The following is a 25411-nucleotide window of genomic DNA, read 5'->3' on the forward strand; positions in this document are numbered from 1 at the left end:
TAGGGGTCTCAACAAGGGACTGTTCAGAGCTTTTGGCTCGGAGTGAGCGCTCAGTGAGTGTAGGTTGCCTGACCCTTCTTGGAGGTGAGGTGGGGTGGGGATGAGCGTTCATTTGAGTGTGACCTTTTAGGAATACAGCAATCATCTGGCCAGGATTTGGGGGGGTGGGCGTAAACTCCCAATTTCTAGCACAGTACAGCTTTCCACACAGGCATACTTGTGCCTGCTAACAGCTCTGCAAATACAGGTGATGCATCTTGGAAAACATTAGCCTGGAGTGTGGAGGGCTGGAAACAGAGTTAACCTACCCCAGTAGGTTTATCCTTCTTTTCATAAAGTCATTATAGCCTGTGATAAAAGAAATGAGAGTCCATAAAATGGGAAATTAGACATGTGGTAAGTCCTTGGATTTAAGATCTAAGGATCTGATCATTCAGGGCTTTATAGAGACAGTCTTATTCCACCATCCCTCTGCCTAATGTCCCACAGCAGCTGCCCATGTTGAGGATAAAATGGGAACTCGGCCTGGTGCACACACTCTTTCACGATTCCACTGCCCCCTCAGTCAGTTTCATTTTTCTGGCATTCGTATCCAACATTCTTGAAGGTGCACCTCAAACAACCAATGTGTATTAGTTTCTTGTTGCTGTTATAACCAATTACCACGAACTTAGCTGCTTAAACAAAGGCAGAAGTATTTGTTTGCACTTGTCGAGGTCAGAAGTCCACTGTCAGTCTCTCTGAGCTGGGATCAGGGTGTCCGCAGGGCTGGCTCCTTCCTGAGGCTCTGCGAGCAGAATTCATTTCCTTGCTTTTTTTCCAGCTTCATCTGGTTGCCTATATTCCTTGGCTTCTGGCCTCTTCCTTTATGTGCAAAGGGCATCGCTTCAATCTCTGCTTCCTTCATCACACTGACTCTTCCTCTGATGTTAACTCGTCCTGCGTCTCTCTTAGAAGGGTCTTGTGATTACATTGGGCTCAGCCAGATCATCGTCCAAGATAATCTCCCTGTCTCAGCGCCTTTAGTCATACCTACCACGTCTCGTTTGCCATTAATAAAACATTCACAAATTGGAGGAATTAGCATATGGGCATCTTTGGGGGACCATTACTCAGCCTACCCCAGTGTAGTTCTCTGCTCTTCGTACCTAACATTCTTATGGCCTGCACCTCGGAGAACTGGCTGATGGGTGCCCAGGAAAGCGGGGGCCAGGGCAGTAACCATGGAGACATCCCAGGGGGAAACCCTGTGTGCTGATTTCCATGCAGCCTTGTGGGCGTGGAATTGCATTTCCTCCTGGGAACAGAGGCGCCCCTGGGCTTCAGCCTGTCAGGTCCCATGTTTTCCCGTCCCTTCAGCTGTCTTCATTACCTCTTTGCTGTGCTGTACCAGATTGGCCTAAGTGAAAGCCAATAGGCAATTTCCCATTAACATTTATATTGCTTTTCCTTTGTTTCTTGGCGAGGCTCTGAAGACCAGAACGGCTGCGGAAAATCTTCTTCCATCTAAATAATGTCCCTGTTGGGGACTGGATCCCGGCTTTTTGCTGGGCTGTGGAGAAGAGTGGGTGTGGCAGACTCATGAGCTCAGAAAAAGTTAAGGCACAGAATTCAATCCCAAAACTGCAGTTTGGATTCGGTAAACGCAGACTGAATTCCGTGTCTGCTATGCTGGGTCTTCTCTATGACCTAGTGTTTACTAAGTGGTTATTACGTGCCAAGCATTCCTCCAAATGCTTTGATTTTATCACCTCTTTGACTTCTTGGAACTGCCCTGTGAAATGTAGTTCCCATTATTATTATTTTTTAAAATATATTTTACTAATTTTTTTTTTTAACAGAGAGGAAGGAAGAGGGATAGAGAGTTAGAAACATAGATGAGAGTGAAACATTGATCAGCTGCCTCCTGCACACCCCCCACTGGGGATGTGCCCACAACCGAGGTACATGCCCTTGACCAGAATCGAACCTGGGACCCTTCAGTCCGCAGGCCGACGCTCTATCCACTGAGCCAAACCGGTTAGGGCTGCAGTTCCCATTATTTTTTTTTTAATATATTTTATTGACTTTTTACAAGTAGGGAGGGAGAGAGATAGAGAGTCAGAAACATCCATCAGCTGCCTCCTGCACATCCCCCACTGGGGATGTGCCCGCAACCCAGGTATATGCCCTTGACCGGAATCGAACCCGGGACCCTTCAGTCCGCAGGCCAATGCTCTATCCACTGAGCCAAACCGGTTTTGGCTGCAGCTCCCATTATTACTCAAGTTTTACAGAAAGAGAAACTGAGGCAGGGAGGGGTTGCTTAGCACATCCAAGGTAGTGAGTGGCATGGGCCCCAGAGCGGGCTGCTGTACCACCTTGCTGATGGGGAAGACCCAGTGTCGGCCCCCAGATGTGCATGGTCCAGCGGTGGCGCCTGAACTGGCCTGCACTGCAGGGTGAGTGGAAGAGCCACAGGGAGTCAGAGGGTGTGGAGGGCATCCCAGGCAGAGGGAATGACAAAGAAATGCAAACATTTTGTTCTCACGCATGTTCTTAAAGTAGAACATGGACTTGCAGCTCCTCCTTTGAAGAACTTGGTGCAGAGGGAGGCTTGGTGTGGAAGAAAGAGTGGATCTGGGTTTTGATCCCAGCTCTGTGATAATTAGCCGTGGGACTCTACTGGAGTTCTTGTACACCTGCGAGAACGCGTGAATATAACCAGGAAAGGACGTGGCCCGTATTAGGTGCCTTACCAAATCCTAGGAGCAGCTGGAGGTGCGGGCTGTAGGCTGAGCTGCAAGGAGCAGTTCTCCGGGCCACATTGAACCTGCCCACCCAGGAACTGGGTGGGAAGCCACCGGGTCACCTCCTCCGGGGAGGAACACATGTGTCCGCGGGAGCCAAGGCAGCGGAATGGGCACCTTATTTGATGCTCATGAAGTTCAGGACTAGACTTGGGGATCGGACGACAGATGCCTTGGGAGGAAACACACCCCTCGCCATGTTTGCCAGGCCATGTTTGCCAGAAAAGCGTAGAAACAGCAGAGAGGTGTTTCACCCCCTGCTGTTCATTTCTGCCTCTCTTCTCACACAGGAGTGTGGGCCCGGAGGGAATCGCTTTCCCAGCAGGTGTCCTGCATGTGGAGGCATTTCGGAAATGTCTCCGTGGCTCTCCACGTACGCAGAGGAAAGATAAAACAATCCTGTTGTAAATGGGAAGGGATCGGGGGATGCAACGATTTCTGCATTTCACCCAAATTGTTCAGACATCGCCCCGGTAGATTTTGATAAGTTGTGCGTGTATATTGCCATATTCAGAGCAGCCACGCAAAAAGCCGCAGACAGAGCTACACTAAAAAGCACTCTCCGGGAATCAAAGTGGAATTCTGAAAATGGTCAAGGACCCTGCAGGAAGGCAGGGACCCCCAGTGAGAGGCCCCCCCGCAAGCCCGCCTGCAGGGCTGAAGTGAAAAGGACTGACAGCGACAGATGTTGGTGAGGTTGGGCGCAGCTGGAACGCTCACGCGACGTTTGTATGAAAGGGATTGTCCACCTCGCAAAGAAGCCCGACAGTTTCTTATAGAACTAAACAGACACCTATTCCCTGACCCTTCAGTTCCAATTGTAGTCATTGTCCGGTGTTCCTCAGTGAGAGAGTGGGTATGCACATTGTGATATATTCATATCAAAGACTGTCACTCCCTGAGCAATAAAGAGAAAGAGACAGCTGATACCAGCTACAACACGGACGGGGCCCAGAAGTGATATGCTGTGTGAAAGTCTTCTCCAAAGATTATATTCTTGTGATTCCTAATAGATGAAGTTTGGGCACAGGAAGAACCAGTTTATAATGGGGATAAATCAGAAGAATGGGAGCCTGTGGAGCGGGCAGGTGGAGAGTGACTGGGAAGGTGTTGGAGTGAATTACATCTTCACCCCAGAACGTTCCTTATCTTGAAAGGGGTTATACAGAAGGTCCTCAAATAATGTCGTTTTGTTAAAATGTTGATGAGATTAAAAAAAACAAAAAAGATCGCGTCCTGGTCAGGGCTACTGTCTGGATAGAGTTTGCATGTTTTTCACATGGCTGCATGGTCTGGGGACTCTGTTTCCTCCCGTATCCCAAAGAGGCACATGCCGGGTGAGTCGATGTGTCTAAGTTTCCCTGTCTGGGTGAGTGTGTGTGTGTGTGACCCTGACATGGAAGGGCACCCTGTCCAAGGATGGGTTCCACCTGGTGTCCTGAGCCTCCAGGAGAGGCCCTGGCCACCGGTGACCCTGAACTGGGGTGAGCAGGTTGGGAAATAATTGTCTTATGTGTTTTCATGACCTTTTCTTAAATGTATGTGTCGCTCACATTTATTTCAGTGCTTAATATTGAAAATTATTTTTATCTTTATTTAGAAATTTGGGGATATTTTTGTGACCAGAAATAGGTTGTAGGAACTTAACTCTCGTTTATTATATTAATGAGCCGAGGGTCAAACTGGTATCATTATACAACGTTTCCTTTAAAGTCCCAGTTTCCAAGGCCGTGGGGACCATGGTAAGTGAGGACTTGCTGCCAGGCGTATGTACATGTCAGAACTCCTGCAACGGTCTGTGTATTTTATCGCATGTACCTTTTACCTCAAGATAAAGAAAAAGGTAAACTTCATTGAACCCCAGTTCACGTTAAACATACTGAAGTGCCCGGAGACTAATGTGCCAATGACAGATGACAAACTTACTGTTTTGAAATGCATTAAAAAAAAAAAAAGGGTCATTGGATGGATAGAAGGAGAGGTAGCTATGAGAAAGCAAGTAAGGTAAGATATTAATGTAGGAAGTAGGTATGGGAATATGTGTTCCCTGTACAATTCTCTCATCTTTGTGGTATGTTTGAAAATTTTCTTAAGAAAATATAAGGGCAAAAAATTTTTCATTTTATATTATGGGATGTATGGTCCTTTCCCCTTAGCCGCTGGTTGCTAAGAAAGTTGCTCTAGTTATCCCGGGTCACTGCTATATTGGGACAAGGTGATTTCTGCTGAACCCGAGGGAGAGCACAGAGAAGTCGGGTAACTGGACTAGCTGGGTTTGGGGTACAGCCTGGAGAGAGCACCCATCCCCAGTCCATGGCAGGTGCTCAATCCATCTATTTCTCTTACTCTCTCAGGATAACCCCACCCTCTGATTTCTTGAATGTCCCCATCCTGTCCCTTCGCCCAGAGCCAGTGCCAGCCATGCAAAGGCGAGGACACAAAGCGTGGTTGATTTTGTAGGTAACAGCAGCGGCCGCACGGTTTGACGGGGAAGAGGTAGCTCCCCACTAGCACCTCACCACATCCCTGGGTCAGTAGGTACCAGGTGAGTAAACATCCTTCCCAGTATGTCAGCGATGGCTCTGTCTCCTGCCCTTTCTGGTGCTCTGGCCACCGTCTCGCAGGCTCACGAGAGGTGCACATGGCCTGTCACAGGGACCCTCGCTGGCACCGAGGTGCTCGTGCCGGGCAAACAGAGGTCTTTTCAGCGTTTGGAAGGTGGACTGCTTTGGGGTCACCCCTCACTCGGACATCACTGCCTAAGACGGAGGTTCCAGTCTCCCCAGGTTTTCAGTCTGTTTATAAAACGGTGGACAGTATCTAAAATATGTCAGCCCGTCCACATGGCTTGAAAATATGACCTCATCAGTGAGAGCTCTTTTCGAACATTCCCCGTGCCATTGAACAAGCCGCCATGTCCTTGAGAAAACCCCATTCCTAAATCCTCTGGATTGCCGGGGTCCAACCCCAGCAGGTCCAGGGGTCCCCAAAGGTGTGGACGGAGTCGGCGAAGAAGGAATGACACGGAGACAGCGTTCAGTTGATCAGCAGCCTAGCCAGGATCTCCAGCCCGGATCTCCAGAGAGGTTCTGCTTCGGATCTCCAGCGAGGTTCTGCAGCCATGTTCCCTAGCTAGGTTCTCCAGCCAGGTTCTGTCCAGGCTCTCCAGTCAGGTTCAGTGTCCAGGTTTCAGTCAGGTTCTCCTGCCAATCTCTGTAGTCAGGCTCAGTCCAGGATCCCTTGCCATGTTCTCCCGCTAGGCTCTGTCTCTAGGCTCCGAGGCCAGTCCCTCTCCAGGATCCTCCGGCATGCTCTCGCCAGCGAAGTTCTTCTGTCTCTAGAGAACGCTCTGTGTAGGTTGTGTGCCTAGGCTCTGTCTCTCTTGGTCCTGTCTTCCAAGCCCTGTGTTCTCAGTTCTGTGTTCTGAGTTCTGTCTGTTTCTGTCTTGTTACAACTGTATTTATACCAGTTGATTCAATCCTATCAATCTCTATTACAAAGGTTAGGGCGTTTCTTATCTCCATTCCAGGGAGAAAAGATTATGTAGTTTAAGCATGATTGTTCATAGTTAAAGGGATTAATTACCCGCCTGGCACTTAGTTGAGGGGTTTTATTCCCTCCCCAACTTCAGGGGAAAATCCCTACCTGGGGATTCAACCTTTCTAGGAGAGGTGACCTTGGTTAAAACACAGCCCCAAGAAGGTGAGCAAACATATTAAGAACCGTATGCCATATATGCCAGGTCCCTTGAAACAGCAAGGATGGACCGGCTCCCGGCACTGGATGAAGACATTGAGCACACACCCCCAACGGCAGGCTTCTGCTTTGACCTTTTCCTAGTAGAACACCCATTTGTTTAATTGTCACAAAATATGCATAACATAAAATTCACCCCCTTAATCATGTATAACCGCACGCTTCTGTGGCCATAAGTACATTCACGGTGTGTGTCATCCTCACACCCATTTCCGGGACTGTTTCATCGCCTTCAACAGAAGCTCTTTTCTGTGAACCAGGAACTCCCTGCCCCCTCCCAGCTTCTGGTAACCTCTCTTCTCTTTCTGTTTCTAGGAACTTGCCCTTTCTCGGCACCTCACAGATGTGGGATCATATGATATTTGTTCTTTGGTATCCTGTTTATTTACCTGGCATAATATCTTTACAGTTCATCCATGTTGCAGCCTGTGTCCAAAATTTCCTTCTTAAGCCTGAATAATACTCCGTTGTATGTACCACATTTTGTTCATCTATTCATCTGTGGATGAACATTTGGGTTTTTCCACCTTTTAGTGATTGTGGATAAATGTCGCTGCCTCTTGTGTGTGTGTGTGTGTGTGTGTGTGTTTTGGTTTTGTTTTGTTTTTAATGCCAAACTTCATAGATTGTACATATCTCAACAGCACATTTAGGAGGTGATATTTATATAGGGAGAATTTATACTTACATTGCAAAAATCAGTATAATACTTTTAACAAAGTAATGTATTGTGATAAGTATTAAGTTACCGACCATATACAATAGGTAGAAAATCAGAATTAGGCCATAGCTGGTTTGGCTCAGTGGATAGAGAGCGTTAGCCTGACGACTGAAAGGTCCCAGGTTCAATTCTGGTTAAGGGCACGTACCTCGGTTGCAGGATCGATCACCGGTCCTGGTCAGGACACATGCGGGAGGCAACCAATCTCACTCTCTCTCATATAGATGTTTTTTTCTTTCTCTCTCTTTCTGTCTCTCCCCCTCCCTTCCACTCTTTCTAAAAAAGCAATGGGAAAAATACCCTCAGGTGAGGATTAACAACAACAACAACAAGTTGGAATTAGGACTAGAGATGTTGAGAATCCCGCAGGCCGCAACAAGACGGGGCGTGGTCCTGGGGTGCTGCGGGCACTGGGAAAGGCAGGCTGTTGCGTGCACAACTGTTTGCCAGCAGCCATTTGTCTAGTTTTCTGATCAAGAAGCGGCGCTTTAAGCATTTTACATCCTAACAAGAGCCCTTGTCACTCCTGTGCAGGTGTTTTATGTTTATGATGTCTTTGTTTCCTTTTCGGAAATTGATTGGGAGGAGGGAGTTGGCTTAACATGCAGTGCATTATAAGTTTTAATTATAATGTAATTATAAATTTTCCTGTTTAAAAATAATGAGAAATGGGTTCTGGGCTAGCTTTTTGGCATCAAGCATTTTATTTTTATGAGTGAATTGTTGAAATAACACAGGTGTGTTGAGAAGATGAAATGTGGGTATCGAGGGAAGAAGCGACTTTCTTGCCCCCCCTGCCCTGCCCCCATCTTCTCCCTTGGCCCTCCCTCCCACCCCCTGTTCTTGGAGCTGCCTACAGAAGAGTAAGCATCACTCCCCACCCCCACCTCAGGCCATGGCTCCTCCTGGTCCTTAGGGGTCTCCCCATGTCTCCGTGTCAGAACCATGGAAGGGATGGGCCCTGAGAGTAAGATGTGGCTAATTGTTGACGAAGGTCTTGCCTTTGCAAATGCTTGATAGACATCAGCGGGGATGGGCCAGGCATGCTGGGAAATCAGGAGAGAGGAATGGGCTTAGCCCATGTTCTTGTCCATGTCTGTATGGAGACATATGGAAGTGAGCTGAGAGGCATGTCTGTTGCTCACTGCTGACTGGCCTCCTCTGGGCCCGTGAAGAGCCATATTCCAGTCTTGGGCTCATAAGCCTTCTTACTGCGCCCTCAGCTATCGCTGGTGAGAAATGAGTCTCCCGGCACCACCTCGTCCCAGACTCAGCCATGGGATTCCCTCTGCGATCATGTCATGTGCATGGCTTGTAGTTTTTGGGTGACAACATATCTATTTTCAATCCCCTACTTCCTCCCACCTTTTATTTTAAAATACATTTTTTATTGATTTCAGAGAGGAAGGGAGAAGGAGAGAGATAGAAACATCAGTGATGAGAAAGAATCATTGATCGGCTGCCTCTTGCATGCCCATCCTCACTGGGGATCGAGCCCGCAATCCGGACATGTGCCTTGACCGGGAATTGAACCGTGACCTCCTGGTTCATAGGTTGACATTCCAGCACTGAGCCACACTGGTTGGCCCTCCTCCCATCTTTTAGAAAAGGGTGAAACCAGTCCTCCTGGCCAGCACCCTCTCCTCCGCCTCCTCCCTCGTATGTCCATTGGATTCACACTGTGCAGGGCAGCTGCCTCCACATCGGTTCAGCCTGGACTCTGGAAAGCCATAGCTCAGGACCTCCATGTTGGTGATGGGGGGTGAGGGCAAGGCGGGGGGGAGGGGTTGAACCATCTCCATAGCGAATTTCCTCTGCTTTCAAGCCAAAGGAGGAATGTTCATGCAACTGCCGGGGCTGCACTCTCAACCTGGGCGTTCCGGAGCCTGGGGCAGGGGGCCTAGGCCTCACCCACGCCCCTGCAGCTTCTGGAACTTAGAAGGAACCCTCATGCTTCTTGAGGAGCCTTCCAGGCAGGGTCCACGGGAGCTCTTGTTTCTGCAGCAGCCGTGGCTCTGTGGTCAGGACAAGCCCAGGAGAGGGAGGGAGGGAGGGAGGGAGGACGGATGGATGGGTGGGTGGGCACCATGTGGGAGGACCAGCCAGATGGACTGGGGGGAGGTGGGCGTGTGGGACCCCGCCTAGTCCTGGCCTCACTGGCCAGATGGAGGTGTTCCAGAGGCTGACCTCCAACTCCACTGCCTTTGTCAAGAAGGTCTCAGGCCGGGCTGGGGTGGCTCAGTGGTTGAGCATCAACCTATGAACCAGGAGGTTACGATTCTGTTCCCAGTCCAGGCACCTGTCCAGGTTGCAAGCTTGATCCCCAGTGTGGGGCGTGCAGGAGGCAGCTGATCAGTGATTCTCTCTCATCATTGATGTTTCTATCTCTCTTTTCCTCTCCCTTGCTCTCTGATATAATAATAATAATTATTATATATATACTTAATTTTTTTTTTTTTTTTTTAGAGAAGGGCTCAGGATTTCTCTTTCCAGTCCTCCTGTGTCTTCTCTGTTTCTCTTCTCTGGCCTCTGCCTTTTCACGGCCTCCCCCTGCCCTCCTGCCCACCTGTCTCTCCCAGTGGTCTCCAGTAAAAGGGACATGGAGTGTGTGAATCGCCCCCTGTGGGTTGCTGGGTGTGTGCACTTGGGTGCCAGTGTCTTCCAGGTGCACTGGGGATGTGACACCTAAATCTAGGATTGGCGGGAGGGTGGATACTAACAGCCATCACTGCACTGTTTATAGCTCTCACATTTCTATGGCACTTCCTGGTTCTGTGAGGGTGCCCTCAGTCCCCAGGGCCACCCACGAGGCAAGACTATTATCCTCAGTTTACAGATGAGGAAACCGAGGCCTAGAGAGACCAACCAACTTGCCGAAGGGCACGGCTATTTGTTATGCTGTGACCCCGGGGTTCGCACCCAGCCTGCCGGCTCCCCGTGTCAAGGTTCCCCGTGGAAGCATCCGGTGCATGTGGACGTGGGGGACTAACATTCATTGAACATCTGTGGTCAGGTTCTTTAACACGCACTGTGAAATATTTGCATTATACGTATTTAAAAGATCATTAATCACATGATTTCCTCCATTTTAATTGTCCTATTTTTTTTTTTCTCTTTACACTAATACTTACTCCCTCTCTCTGGGATTCGGCCCAGCTTCCTTTCTCTTTTTTTGGTCTTTTCTTCTTTTTGGACCACCCATGATGTACCCCCTTCTTCACACCTATTTCCTTTTTGTCTCCCTACATCTCCCCAGCCCTCTGCTCCTGCCTGTTTTTTTTCTCTCCTCCCCTGTCTTTCTCTCATCTCTCTTTGCTTTTATCTGTCTTGATACTCACCAAACCAAAACCCAAACTCTGACAGGGATTCGAGTCTCTTCCCCTCCTCCCCCCATACACACCCCGTGGCCTGAGCACCAAGCACCCTGCTAGGCTGGGCCCCTGCCATAGGCTGTGCCCTCCCCCCGCCCCAAGGATGGAGTGTGGTTCCTGAGGGCTCTTCATTTCTGCCCAGGAAACTCACCGTGGCGGGGCCACGCTGCCTCAGGACCAGGGCTGAGATTTAATCTCCCTGACATCTGGAAAGTTCAGAGATGGGGTTTTTGCATTCCTCATAACTTAGACACACACACACACACACACACACTCACACACACACACACACACTCACACACACACTCACACACACTCACACACACACTCTCTCACACACACACACTCACACACACACACACACACACACACACACACACACCGAGGCAGTACATTTGTCAGCCTGTACAGTAACACACGGCTCTAACTACGGATGTGGTAGGAAGAGAGATGGTTACTGTGGGAACCATAACTTTTAATTTACTGGCTTAGAGCTCTCAACCAGGGCTTGGTGCTTAATGTAGTGTTTTTACATTTGGATATGTGATCAGGAAAGACATAAAACATTGCAAAGCCGGGGCCCGTATGGGGGGAAATCACTGGAGGAGGAGGCTGGAGGGAGCGTTGAAAAATGAGGGAGGTGGAATGAGGCCATTAATATGCCCTTAACAATGAGCAGGGACGGAGACAAGGCCTGGGCGCCCAGCTGCTCAGCACGGGAGGCGCACTGACCAGCAAGGCCGCTTCCATCAGCTTGCAGAGGAGAACAAGGTCCAGAGGGGAAGGAGGGAAGGAGGCTGAGGGAGCAGCGCTGTGGGGGCTAGAGGTCTGGGTTCAAAGCCATGCAGCACGCCAGGGATTTGGACTCCAGAAGTCTGAGCTGAAAGCAGTGGGTGCCTCTTCCTAGTGCCAGGTCCTGCTCTCGGCACTCCGGGCCCGGCTCACTCACTGAAGCCGCAGCACATCGCCTTGAGGCAGGCACACGTGTCGCTGCTTTGCAGAGGGACCTCGGGGCAGAGAGGGGCCAGGCTAGGACTTCATCCCTACACTTAATTTGCTGTATTTTGCTACAAGTCATCCTGACTTTGTTACTTACTAGCCGTGTTACCTTGGGTGAGTTGCCTGACCTTTCTGAGCATGGATTTCCTGCCCAGTTAAATGAAGACGGAAATACCTGGCCTGTCACAGTGTTGTCCCAGTGCACCAAAGCTGTGGGTTCCGTCCCACTGGTATATGCAGGGCAGATACAAGAATCAACCCGTGAATGATTGAACAACAAATAAATGAGTGGGACAACAAACCGATGTTTCTCTCCCTCTCCCAAGTCAACAAATTTAAAAAATTACAAAAAAAGATAATAATTCCTTCCCTGTGTGGTTGTGGTGAATCTTGGGGGAGAAGAAGCATATGGCCACTCTGTGTAGGCGTGTTTTACTGTTTACCATCGAGAGAGAAGCTGCGTGAGGGCCCTTGATCAAGGAGGAATAGGACAAGAATTCATATTGGGATATTTTTACTATTTAGGTGGGCAGCCCCCATGCTAGCTTCGGGCCTGCCTGAATGGAGCCAGGGCATGGAGCCAGGCCGAGGTCGGCGGGAAGAGTATTCCAGGTGGACCAGTGCCGCTCTCCTAAGGCCAGACGCCATTGATGTTCTCCAGGGACAGCAAGGAGGAAGCGACTAGAACAGAGCTAGCTCCCAGATGTTAGTAAAAAGATTGGGTTTTATCCTAAGTACAGTAGAAGGTTGCTGGATAAAAGCGCAGGATGGCCAGTTACATTTGAATGGCAGATAAACCACAGGTAATGTTTTAGTTTGGACGTAAGTGGCATTCTCTATTTTAATTTGTTAAGCCTGGCGGCTCTGCCTCGCTGGGCTCAGAGCAGATACTGCTGTGTGGAGAGTGTTGGCTGGGAAGAATGTTGCAGTCGGGGGACCAGGAAGGAGGCCATGGGGGTGCAGGTGGAGGTGCTGAGAAGTGTGCGGACTCAGGCTACAGGGTGGCGCCTGCGGGACTTGGTAAGGGACCGGATATGCCGGGGGAAGCGGGGAGTCCGGCAGGGCTGGCCCTGAGCTCTAGTTCATGAGAGGAGCCTCGGTTCGGGGCCAGCTGCACTGTATTCCTGAGCTCCGACGGGTGAGGATTCGGGTGCCGGCAGGAGAGCCATGCGCACATTTTGCCGCATTTGTTCTTACTCTCGGATTTTGTATGCGCTCTGGATCACAGAGGGGTCGCTGGATGCTGTCACAGAGGAGCGCGTCATCCTTCGAGCACTTACCTGTGCTGGACCCTCTGTTAACCGCTCCCCGCATCTGTCTCCTCTCACCACGTGGGGTCGTGCTGGGCTCACCCACTTCTCAGCTGAGGCTTGCGATGCGGAGTGCATCCTGTCTGCGTGCATGGCGTCAGGGTTTCCTCTGTCCCCTACAGCGCTGGGCACTGCGGCCCAGACCCACATCCCGCCCCCAGCAGGGACACGTCTAGACGAGGGACATCTCCCAAAGCTGTCCTGTTCCTAAGGGACAGAATGAGAACACAGTTCCGGTTCCCCAACTTTATGTGGAAATGAACCCCGCCTTGGGGTTTGTTACACACACGCATTCCTGAGACCACGCCCGGGATTCCGGTTCACTCGGACCCGCGTGCGGCCCAGGAACGTGCCTTTGGACCGTCCTCACAGCCATGATTCCGGTATTTGCCTTGAGAAGAGAAAAGCCATGTGACTTTGCCTTAATTGTGCCAAACAGGAAACCCCCATCACCGAAGTCCCCTCACGGGCGGGCTTGCATCCCACACTCGGGGTAATAGGGTGCGATTTGAATGCCCTTTGGTGGCCTGTGGTCCTCCTGTTTCCATGAATGTTCACGTGTTTTCCTGGATGCCTCCGGGGAGACCTGCTCCCAGGGTTTCAGGCACAATCCCTTTGGGTTTCTTTTGCACAGTAGCCCCTCCTATTGGCTCAGCGCCTCCCCTGGGACCCGGGGTTTCCGGGGCCCCATCACTCTGCCTCCGCCCTTCTCATCTCTAGGACAGGCCCCCCCCCCACTTCCCTGACCCAGGGCTCAGCCCTCTCCCTGTGTGCACCCCTGAAGGAAGGACTTGGCTGGGCTATGTTTGGTCACATGCTCAAGCCCAGGGGAGTGTGAGCCATTCGTCAGGAGCGTGGAGAAGCGGCGGTTCCCTCACAGGCACCTGGTGTCCACAAATGCAGGTGACCTGGAGCCTCGACAGGGTCTTCTGGCAGCTCGAGGCTGGGAAGGGACAAGTTCAGGGACTCGCTGGGAAATGGAGAGGTGGGGAAAAAGGGAAGAACAGGGATATGGGAAGGCTGATGGGTTGAGTGGCATCTCAGGAGTTGAGGGGGTGCAGGGAGGAGAGAGCCGCTTTATGTAAGGCCTCCTTGCCTCCGAGCTACACTTCAGCTGGCTTGGCCCCACTTTTCACCATCCCTGGTGTACCGATGAGGAACTCACTATACACACAGCACCCCTGTCCCCGCCCCACCCCCACCCCCACGAGCCAGGTCCTGAGGGTCCACAGTTGCTCATGGGGTTCCGTGTAGCCCTGACCTGTCCCTGAATGGACCCCACGCCTTTGCTTATGGGCAGCACGACTCAGGGAGTCAATTAAAACCCAGATTGATCTGCAAAGAAAAACGTTACTGAGGGTCCCTCCGTGGGTGTTTCTCCTATAATCAGTCTTGTTTATTTGTTTTAGGGTTTTTGGGTTTTTTTTTAGGTTTTTACAATATATTTTTATTGATTTCAGAGAGGAAGGGAGGGAGCGGGGGAGAGAGAGAAACATCAATGATGAGAGAGAATCATTGATCAGCTGGCTCCTACACACCCCACACAGGCTATTGAGCCTGCAACCCAGGCATATGCCCTGACTGGGAATCAAACCGTGACCTCCTGGTTCAGAGGTCGACCACTGAGCCATGCCAGCCGGGCTCAGTCTTGTTTCTTGAGGGTCGGTTGCCCCCTGTGGGCGCCAGGGACCTGAGGGATGTAAAACATGTGGACAGCCTGGGGCCCGTCTCTAGATCTCTGTGTTCGTGTTAGCTCAATAACTGTGTCATGGTCCTCGTATGTTCCCTGCACATTTGCTGTCCAGGGGTCGGTGGGGAGCTTGGGCAGAGAAGGGGACAGGCCGGAGGGAAGGAATCTGGAGACAGCACATTCCACACTCACCGGGTGTGCTTACCCGCCCACGGCGATGTCTGATGCTGCCGACTTCAGGGCAAGGGCATATGGTACTAAATCTTGAGTCGTGTTTATTAAAGAGCTTCTCACTGTAAAACTTATGCTAGTATCTGGGAATGGCCTGCCCGCCTGCTGGCGTCCAGGAACGCAGCCTTGGGCTGCAGGGTCTCACTGCTGTTGGGACTGTGACTATGGCTCCACCACCAGTGATGCCAGACGGCTGCCCCTTCCGAGGTGCTGTCGGGCTTTCCCTGCAGCAAACCCTCAGTTCTGTCTGGTACTTCGGACTCATGCTTGCCTCTCAGCAAGGGCTGAGGGAGGGTGTCCACTACTTGTGCCGTCAGCCTGCAGGGGACAGAGGCAGCATGGAAGGCGGTTCAGGCGTCTTCTCCACCAAAGAACATGTCTTACGGTGTTAGAGGGGCAAAGTGAATTAAAAGTGCGAAGAGTGCCCGCTGGGTGTGGCGGTTGATCATCAACCCAGGAACCGAGAGGTCATAGTTTGATTCGGGTCAAGGGCACATGCCTGGGTTGCAGACTGGATCTCCAGTGTGGGGTGTGCAGGAGACAGCCAATCACTGATTCTCTCTCTTCATTGATGTTTCTGTCTCTCTCTCCCTCTCCTTTTTTCTCTGAAATCAATAAAAATATATTTATTTTTAAAAAGTGCAAAGTGCCTAGCACTTGTTCGACAGGAGGTTATACTCTGCTATCTTTTTATTTCTGTCATCATCAAAAGTCATGTCACTTACATAGTGGCTGGGAGCTGCGAAGCCTGGCTTTGAACTTCTGGCTCCACTTCCTGCCATTGGCATCCTTGGGGGCTCAGGGCTGGCCTCCTGAGTCCCAGTGAACTCAGACCCCTGGCGTTCCGTTCCGCTGTGCTTGCTTGTTCTGTAGCGAGCCCAGTGGTGCCTGGCACACAGCAGGGGGTACCCTCGCTGGCATGATGTCACCGAGCTTCAGCTGTATGCCACCCGGTGCCGCAGAGGCTGGGATCCAGCCCTTCCCACGTGCAAGGGCTCTGGTCTGAAACAGCCTCCTGTCTCCTGCCCACACAGATGTGGCCAGGGAGGATTTCATTCAGAGATAGTTAGTTGCGAAATGGAAGCCTGCGTGAGGGGTGGCCGAACCAGCCAGAGAAGAGCGCGCTCTGCATGGGTGCTGAGGGGAGGCCTGGGTGTCAGGGAGCACGTGGGGTGCTCTGATGAAGGATGGGGTGGAAATGGGGAGCGGAGAGAGGCCAGGGCCAGATCACAGCCCATTTGTTCTATGGATTTTTAGAAGGAGTGGAAGGGAGTAGGTAGAGACAGAGAGACATCAATGTGAGAGAGACACAGCGATTGGTTGCCTCCCACATGCCCCCCCCCCCACCCTTCTGGGCTGGGGAACCTGCAACCCAGGTATGTGCCCTTGACCGGAAATCGACCCCAGGACACTCTAGGAAAACCCGGCCAGGGCAGATATTGTTATTATTCCTATTTAACAGAGGAGGAGGAGGAGGAGGCACAGAAAGGCTAAGTCCTGGGCCTGGGACAGAAGGATGTGACCCTGGGCAGTCTGGCCCTGCACCCCTGGCTCCTAATAACCACAGGTATGAATTGACTTTTCAACTCCTCTTTTCATAGCTCCCTACTCACGTAACTAATGACCCACTCCCGGTGTTCTCCGCCCGTGTTCAGGGGTGGACAGCTTGTTAAAATGGAATATTCAGAGCCGCACTGGCCCAGCTCCGTGACACTTCCAGATATAAATCTACCTTAAAGATGTACAAGGACAGATTATGCAATCTGATTTTTAAGTGCTTTTCCAGCAAAATAAATAATGAAGTGTGTTGGAACTGGCAGGTATAGTACATTAAATCGGGTGCAATTAAAACACGGTGATATTTTTAAATTAACAAGCAAAGAACACGTGGCGAGATGAAGAAATCTGAGTCTGTCTTTGCAGTCTCCTCCAGCTGACGACTGGGTGGGGGTTGGGGGGGGCTGGGGGTCTTGGTAACATTTATGCTCTGGTTTCCAGCGCGGCGAGCGTCACATTTAACACAAAGAGCACTTTGATTTTGCTGCTGCCTAACAGGCAGATGACATTTCTAACAACATCATCTCTTCAGCTCTTTGGAAAGCAGATGACAAGGGGGTATTCTGAGGAGCCATCAGAGTTGAAATAATGCTGTGCCTTCTGGGTAGTGTGTCAGCGAGACATTCGAGAGGCAGGATTCTCTCTGCGAGGCACGAGACGAAGCCGTGGCTTTCACACTCAGGCGTGGGCTCTGCCCTTTCCGGAAGCCATGAGTCTGTGCAGTGGGAACCGGGCAGCTGGCACGGCTGTTCAGATTTTTCTCGTCCCTCCCAGAGCCTCGATGTGGACGGGCTAGAGCCACTCTCCGCGGTAAATTCCCGGAAAGCCGGATCAATACGTGTTGGTTTATCAGAGATCACCTTTGGCCTCCCTCCCGGTTCCGGAGTTGGCAAGGTCCAGGCAGGTCACCACGAGCTGATTTTGTTGCAAACACACCTGTAGCTCTGGATTCACCCGGACGTGTTTCCCTGGAAGTGGCCATTGCACTTACCTGTCTGCTTCCAGAGCTTAGCACTCTGTCAGTGTGCAGAGACCCCGTGGAGATCCCAGTTTTTGAAACTGGCTGCATGGGGCACCTAATGCGAAGTGAGCCTCCTCCTCCCACATCTCCAGCGGGCTCTGCATTCAGCCCTCTGCTGAGCCTCCTCCTGGGCGTGTGGCTTCGTGGCTGTGGGACTTCGTGGCTGTGTGGCTCCATGGCTGTGGGACTCCGTGGCTGTGGGACTCTGTGGCTGTGGGACTCCGTGGCTGTGGGACTCTGTGGCTGTGGGACTCCGTGGCTGTGTGGCTCCGTGGCTGTGTGGCTCCGTGGCTGTGTGGCTCCATGGCTGTGTAAGACATCCTTCTCCATGGCTGGAGAAGTAACTACAAACCCAGCTCACTGGGCAGGGAGGCCCTTCACTCCTCTGCTTTGTCCCCTTCCCCCGAGTGCCTCTGGGTCCTTGTTTGACTTTTGATGCCCTAAACCAGTGGCTCTCAAGCCTGACTATGTGGCAGAGCTGTCTGGAGGGTCCTGCAGGAGGCCGAGTTCCAGATCCGGACCTACACGTGGAGTTTGTGGGTGAAGGCCTAGCAGATACTTTCTTCACGAAGCTCTCAGGTACTTCTGCTGTTCACAGCCATTGCCCTACAACACTGGCACTGTTCCCCCAGGAGTCAGCTCTGTCATGCGGAGAACAGGCAGGACAGGGATTTGATGGGATGTCACCTCTATTCCCATCACGGTGTCTCGGCCATCACCAGGCAGAGTTGTCTTCAGGCGCCGCCTCCTCGGGGTGATTAGGAGGGTTCTGTTGCGTGGCGCGCTCTGCTCGGGTTTGTGGGGGTGGCACCTAATAACCGCGCTCCCCTCGGATCTGAGCGTGTCATTAAGCAGCGCTGAGCGATCTGGGTCAGCTCGGGGAAGCAGGCGAGAGAACGAGTAGGCCTGGTGCTGCTGCTAAAAACGGAACTTGAGCAGAGATTTATCTTCTCGTTCCTTAAGGACCCTTTGGACAGACAAATCAGGGGAAGTAATGAGCTTTCCCAGCCTCGCCTCCTGGCACCGAAATCTTATATAAAGTGAAGAATTCTTTGCAATGTCAGGGATTTCTCCTCCCCTAAATGTCCCCTGTCCACATGCAGGTGATTAGTTATACGGAGTTTTTTCTGAGTTGGCTCAGAGGGTTTGTTGTATCTGTTGGCATCCCTGGTGAGAATTCGCTGGCAGCTTAAGCCAACCAGGAAGCCCAGCCTCAGTGCCCTGCCCTCCCACTCCGCCCTGGATGGGGATGCAGAGCAGCTGCCACACCCTGTCCACAGCATCCCTTACACAGAAGGAGGACAGCCTTCTCACGATGGTATTTTTATAGGTTCACATATTGGATTCTTCACCTATAAAATTATTTTTATCGCTCTCATTTGGTCTCTCCCCAAGTCCTCCAGCTTCTCCCTGGCCTGAGTAAACACCTCCCCTCCTTTGAAGCACTCGGTGGCTCTGTGCTCCTCCAGTCCATCTGCTGTTTCCCTTGGGTTGCGGAGCCCAATCCTTTCTCTTTGTTCAGATGTTAGACATGTTGGCTTGTGTGTCTGAAAGAACTGGCTTTTCCTGGGGCTCAGGCATTCCTAACCCTGTGGCACCACAGACCTGCCTGTCCTTGACCGAGGCTCAGGGGATGGAGGCTGCACCCTGGCCACACCCAGCTCATCCCTGTGCTTGCTGTGAAGGGCTCCCTGCTCCATCCCCACAATTTGCAGAGACTATGAGGCTAAGCTGGAGGGAGAGGGAGATGGAGGGGAGGGAGGGAGAGGGTGGGAAGGATAGGAGAGGGATATGGAGGGAAGGGGAGAAGGAGAGGGAGGGGAGGGAGGAAGAGGGAAATGGAGATGGAGGGAAGAGAGGAAGAGGGAGAGGAAGATAGAGGGGAGGGAGGAAGAGGGAGAGGGAGATGGAGGGGAGAGAGGAAGAGGGAGAGGGAGATGGAGGGGAGAGAGGGAGAGGGAGAGGGAGATGGAGGGGAGGGAGGGAGAGGGAGAGGGAGATAGCTATGGAGAGATTGCTGCCTTGATTTCGATGGGTTTCCAGTTCCTACCAGCCTCAGAGTACTGTGTTCCTTTGCACTTTCCCTGTGTTAAGGGTACACTGTCTTTCTCCTGTTGGGCCAAATTGAGTGTTTCTCTTGCCCCCTGCCTCCCCCGTGGAGATTGCAGACTGAATGCCATTTGGAGCTGTGGCGTCTTGAGGACCATTTCCTGATCTTCTCCTGTCCTTTTCCCAAAGGGATCCTTTGTCCATCCCTAAGCAGTTAGCCCCATGGCAGGGCGAGGAGCCCCTGAGCGCTGAAAGCCAGCACACCTGGGTTCTCCTGGCTCTGCCGCATACAAGCTGGGTAGTCACCTTGCAGATGTTCAAGGTCTCAGCCTCAGCTCCTCCTTTTATAAAATGGGGATAAATGATGTTTGCTTCACTGAGTTAGATTATGAAAATGAAAAGGAAAAAAAAAGCAACAAAACCCAACTTTAGGAAACAATTTAATGCCCTTCTTGTGTGATATCCAAGGTTATTTACCATAACCTTGAGGGACTTGAGAAGACTTGTTCTTGACCTTCAGGGATACGGGTTGGCAAGTTATAGCCTGCAGGTCAACTCTGGCTCCCCGTATGTTTCTGTGAATAAAGCAGATTGGAAATCAGCTTCATTTATGTGCTGTCTGTGGCTTCTTCTGAGCTACAATGGCACACATGAGTAGTGTCAACCGTAGCCCAGGAAGCCTAAAATACTTGGGATATGGACCTCTATAGGATGTATTTTCAAGCCCTCTTTAAAGATATTAGAGTCTTCATGGGAATAAAATATTCTTCTAACCCTGGCCGGTGTGGCTCTGTTGGTTGGGTGTCATCCCGTGCACCAAAAGGTTGCTGGTTTGATTCCTGGTCAGGGCACATGCCCTGAGTTCAGCTTGAACCCCAGGAGGGGGGCATGCAGGAGGCAGCCGATTGATGTTTCTCTCTCTCCCTCTCCCTTTCTCTCTAAAAATCAATAAGCTATTCTTTAAAAAATTAAAACATTAAAAAACATCCTTCTGCTATGCAGAAGCTTTTTATTTTGATGTAGTCCCATTTGTTTATTTTCTCTTTATTTTCCAATGCCCTAGGAGCTATATCAGTGAAGACATTGCTTCGGCATATGTCTGAGATTTTGTTGCCTTTGGATTCCTCTAGTATTTTTATGGTTTCCTGTCTTACATTTAAGTCCTTTATCCATTTTGAGTTTATTTTTGTATATTGTGTAAGTTGGTGGGCAAGTTTCATTTTTTTGCATGTATCTGTCCAATTTTCCCAACACCATTTAACAATAAGAAAGCCCACTGCATGGGAGAATATATTTGCCAATGTTATCACTGATAAGGATTTAATCTCCAACATTTAAAGGGAACTCATACAATTTAACAAAAGGAAGATAAACAATCCAATCAAAAAATGGGTAAAGGACCTAAATAGACACTTTTCAAAAGAGGACATTCAGAAAGGCAAAGAGACATATGAAAACATGCTCAAAGTCACTAATTATCCGAGAGATGCAAATCAAAAAAACAATGAGATACCATCTCACACCTGTCAGAATGGCTATCATCAACAAATCAACAAACGACAAGTGCTGGAGAGGATGTGGAGAAAAAGGAACCCTCGTGCACTGCTGGTGGAAATGCAGACTGGTGCAGCCACTATGGAAGACAGTATGGAGTTTCCTCAAAAAACTAAAAATGGAACTTCCATTTGACCCATTGATCCCACTGCTAGGAATATATCCCAAGAAACCAGAAACACCAATCAGAAGGGATATATGCATCCCTATGTTCATAGCAGCACAATTTACCATAGCTGGGATTTGGAGACAGCCTAAGTTCCCATCAACAGAAGAATGGATTAGAATATTGTGGTACACAATGGAATACTATGCTGCTGTAAAAAAAGAAGGAATTCTTACCATTTGCAACAGCATGGATGCAACTGGAGAGCATCATGCTAAGTGAAATAAGCCAGTCAGTGAAAGAAAAATACCACAGGATCTCACTCATTTATGGGTAATAAAGACCATGATAAACTAATAAACAAAAATAGATACAGAGGCAGAGCAGCATTGAACAGACTGTCAAACTACAGCAGGAAGACCGGGGAGGGTTGGGTGTATGGGGGGGTAAGAGATCAACCAAAGGACTTGTATGCATGCATATAAGCATAACCAATGGACACAAGACACTGGGGGGTAGGGGAGGCCGGGGGAAGGTCAAGGGGGGAAAAAAAGGAGACATATGTACTACTCTTTGTAATATTTTAAGCAATAAAACAAAATTTAAAAAAAATCCTTCTTTTATTCATGGTTTCTTTTTATTGATTTTAACATGTCTTTTGGCTTTTCACTTACGGGCCTAGTATCTTTTGTGTGCCCTCAGCTCTCCCTCACTGTCTTATAAACGGTTTTTAGCTGGCTGTCTGTTTTCTTGGGCCTTTGCCTCTGCAGCCATCCGCCGGGTAGGTGGAGCCCACTCTCTCCCATGCCAGGAACTGCGTGTGGGCAGTGACATTTCCCCGAGGACTCTCCACCTGTGCCCGACTGGCTCCTCTCCCTGGTTCCATCCCCACAATCTGGCCTCTTCGGGGGAAGCTGCGAGCGATGGCCCGATTCTCTCAAGCAAGCAGAGTGAGCAGCGAATCTGCAGGAGCCACTTTTTGATGTTTTATGCAAAAACTATTTTTTGTTACCAAAATATCACCCTACAACTTATACTGCTGGTGTCTGTAATGCATGCAAACCACAGAACTGTCTTTTGGAACAAGAACTGAAATAAGCATTCAGAAAAACAAAGCCGAATACCCCCAGGCTTCGCAGGAGCCATGGTTTGGTGATCACGGCCTGGTTATTGACCACAGATCTTTGTCCAAGCCTCGGTCCTTATCAGGTACCTGCCCGGTGACCTTGGGCCAATTGCTTGCCTTGCCTTAGCTTCGATTTCCTGTCCTCGCCATTGGAGAGAATGCCTACTTCAGAGAGCTGTGGGGGACGATTTGAGATAATGCATATGAGAATTAGTCATCGTCCTGCGTAGAGTTCTTGTTGGTTGCGGGGAGTGGTCTTGGATGGTTAGGGACACTCTGGCAAGTCCCTCAAAAGTAATGTCCTGTTTACACTACAGTTTCCAGGGATTGGAGAGCATCCGTGTGCCAAGGCCTTTTGGTCCTGCACATCCAGCAGCCCTTCCCCTGGGCCCCACGTGTCCGCCTCTCCTCCCGCTCTGGCCTTTGTGCTGGGTTGTTCGCTTCTTTTCTAGTTTCCTGAGTACACCGACCTCTTTGTCACCTCGGGCTTCCTTCCTCTCCTGTCTCGGATCTTCTACCTCTTCCCTTTTCCCCTGGAGCCATCTTTCTCGTTCGTCAGTTATTGGGTGAAATCTCACTTTTTTGGACATGCCCTTTCTGAACTCGCCTAAATCAGGTCCTACTCTTGTGTTAACTTGTGAAACGATACAAAGGAACAAAAATCCTTTGCTGCCCTACCAGATGCTAGCAGACATGCTGAGAATGGGAATTAAAACCGTCCAAGTCGAGGACGGTATGCCAAGGGAAATAAGCCAGTCGGAAAAAGTCAATGTGTATGACTCCACTTATAAGCGGTTCCTAGAATAGTTAAAGTCACAGGGACAGAAAGTGGAAGGTGGTGTCCAGGGGCTAAAGGGTAGGTGGGGACGGGAGTCAGTGGTGAATGGTAGAGAGTTTCAGTTTTGCAAGATGAAAAGAATTCTGGAGATGGATGTGTTGATCATTGGCATCAGTGTGTGTGAATGTACTTCATGTCCCCAAACTGTACATTTAAACATGGCTAAGGTGTAATTTTTTTATGTTATGTGTATTTTAATGCAAAAATAATTTTTATGCTAGAGTGGGTCCACGTGGATCAACTGGAAGGCTACTGCAGCAGCCAGGGGAGTTTGGGATGTGGACTTGCGGGTGGGGATGGAGAGAATCTGATTGACAGGAGGTGATGGGGCAGTGAAGTGGCTGGGGCGTGAGCCTGATGAGGGGGTGGCGGTGGCGCATCTGGGAATGAGGGAGAGCGCCTGGGGTTGAAAATGGTGCCTGGGTCTCAGGCCGGCCTACTGGTGGGGCCGTTTACCAGGTCTGAGGATCTTATTGCAACTCTCACAGCACTTCATCCTTATCACACTTAGAACTAAGTCATTGATTGGAGGGGTCGAATGTCCTCCCGATGAGCTAGAAATAGCACCGAGGAGACTCTATCTGCCTTTCTCACCAGGTGTCCCCAGCACAGCACAGGGGCTCCATAGGCGTTTGTGAAATGCAGAGGATTCGTGGTCTGTCAGGTCCACCTTCTACTAACCGACTTGATTCTCTGGGTGTCTTGCTAGTGCTGAGGTTTTAGGGATTGATAACTAATACCGCTCTCTTCCGTGTCTGAGATGAGAACAGAGACGCAGGACCAGGCAGAGAGAGGTAAAGCTGTTTCTTTTTCGTTAAAACCATTTAGAGAATGTGTCTCAACCAGGTAGACAGAGGTATCTCCCCCCCCCAAATTAGACCATCTTAGCAGCAGAGCTGACTCATTAGCTCCCTCCCTGGGGAGTGTGGCAGGCCTCTCCCCAGGCCAACAGCCCCTGGAAGGACAGGGGCGGGGCCAGGCTGAGCATGCCCAGGTTCTGACCAATCAGATATATCCACCCCTCTTCCCTGGGCAGGAGTGAGTGACAGCTGGGGTGAGAGGCCAGGCGGGTTGCTGTGGAACATAGAGTTCCCTCCTCCTGGACCCCTGAGTAGTGAGGTGGGAAGGCTAATACACATAAGATCACTTTTCTGGCTGCAATTTTCAGAGCTGGAAGGCTTTCCTGTGGAGATCTGGGGACTGGCCCAAGCCCCTGGTCCCCTGACAATTTCAGTCCTATCTGTGAAAGGTAGGCTCCTGGCGCCTGTGCTGTGTGCTCTGTCCAGGCCCGCCTTCCCAACAGCTCTCTTCATTCTCCTCCGAAGCCTGGAGGGGGCATGCCTGTTTCCGAGTACCCAGCCCCCCCAGCTTTCTAACTTTGGGAACTGCCAGAGACATGGGGATGCAGCCAGTTTAGATGGATAAAAAGCTTTCATAAGCCCGATAAGAAATTTTTCTTCAACATCACATTTTAAAGAACAATCCTTCCTCATATATAAAATGCGCCAGGAGCTATGTCTTCAGTATTCTTTATTTGATTGTTAAATATATCACACATGCAGACAAGCATTCGTAAAAAGTCAGCATTCTTGAAAACCTCAGATGGCTCTTCAGAGAAATGATAAGAAAGGTTGCGTCGGCGTGCCGAACCCATCAGATGTTCTTGAAGTGAAACAGTCAGATTTCCCAGGAAGCTCTTTCTCTTTGTGTCCGGACGCGGTTTGGGGATTAGAGGAATAAAGGAGCATTAGCTCAGGCAATAACATAGGAAGAGGAAGGGCCGTGTTAACAGCCTGCCCGGTGAGGGGTTGAGGCAGGACTTAAAGTCCCTGTAGGTGGACTAAGTTTATTTAGAATATGAAATGCATGTCTAAATGCCAGATGATGATGACTTTTGTTTGTAAAGCCTTTCACATTTTGCAGCGAGCTTTCACTTCGGTTCAGCGGATGAAGGGAAACAGCGAGCCATTCTGCAGAGACCTCAGAAGGGCTTTCATGAGCACGGGCCTGGCTCGGCCCTCACTTCTCAGCGTGGACTCGGGGTGCAGCAGCCACACAAGGTTGTGCCAGGCAGGCATTCTGAGAGTCCAGTGAAGCTCCCGGGGTGGTGCATTTGGTGCAGCAGGGCAGTTTACAACTCTTGTGTGGCTGCCACTGGCCTCGCACGGAGGCCAAGTTCTTCCATGTGCTTACGAGACCCTAGGGGATCCACCCATCTGTCTTCCCAGCAGCTTCTCTGGCTGGGTCTCCCCTGGCCCTCGGCAAAGTGACTTCGTCGTGTGAGTGTATTGTA

General features: G+C 50.5%; 1 protein-coding gene across 7 annotated transcripts in view; it reads left to right on the plus strand.

Moving 5' to 3' along the window:
• Positions 1–25411, plus strand: part of LARGE1 (LARGE xylosyl- and glucuronyltransferase 1) — a 440149-nt gene that overhangs the window by 163050 nt on the left and 251688 nt on the right. The gene's annotated exons all lie outside the window — the stretch shown is intronic.

Source organism: Myotis daubentonii, chromosome 2 (assembly GCF_963259705.1).
Source record: "Myotis daubentonii chromosome 2, mMyoDau2.1, whole genome shotgun sequence".
NCBI classification, from domain to species: domain Eukaryota; kingdom Metazoa; phylum Chordata; class Mammalia; order Chiroptera; family Vespertilionidae; genus Myotis; species Myotis daubentonii.